The following is a 710-nucleotide window of genomic DNA, read 5'->3' on the forward strand; positions in this document are numbered from 1 at the left end:
CAGTGGTTGTGTGGAGTATTTTAGAAAAGTTTAGAGGATTTAAGTTAATCTGTAAACCTTACTTAATGTATGAAGTAAAAAATAAGCTAGTAATATAGTAAAAATGAATAAACCCATTAGCTGGGTTAAATCAACCCATTATGCTGGGTTAAATAAACAACCCAATTTGCTGGGTAAATTTAACCCAAGATGGGTTCTGTCCTATATTTACCCAGCCCTTGGGTTAATAAAAACCCAAATTGGGTTGTTTTTAACCCAGTGTTTTTTAGAGTGCAAGTTCCAGTGAAATGCTGTATTTTCAGAATCCTCTATGATGCCTTTCACTCCATCATTATGTGTATTTTGGTGTGATTGTGTGGCAATTTCTCTCTGCAGATTACGAGGTTGTAAGATGTGACATCTGAAATGCACAGTTGAGTTACAATGTTTCTCCTTCTATTTGCTTATGTAAAAACAATTGTTTATGAAGGCCAAAAGGAGTATGTGAGCGCATCATAATGTTAAAAGGAAAAAGCGATATAAAGTCATGGGATACCTGTGACAGGGTGTTTATGCATAAACCCAAGTAATAATAAAAAAAATAAAAAAATCAAACAAAGTGGACCATAAATTAAATATCTTTGTTGCTTACTTAGTTGCGAAGAGGAAAGAAGTAACCTTAAAGTGAAATTACTGAACCTGTAGGAGCCTGATAAAAATGCTCATTTTAG

Source organism: Sinocyclocheilus anshuiensis, unplaced genomic scaffold, assembly GCF_001515605.1.
Source record: "Sinocyclocheilus anshuiensis isolate Anshui unplaced genomic scaffold, SAMN03320099.WGS_v1.1 scaffold435, whole genome shotgun sequence".
NCBI classification, from domain to species: Eukaryota; Metazoa; Chordata; class Actinopteri; order Cypriniformes; family Cyprinidae; genus Sinocyclocheilus; species Sinocyclocheilus anshuiensis.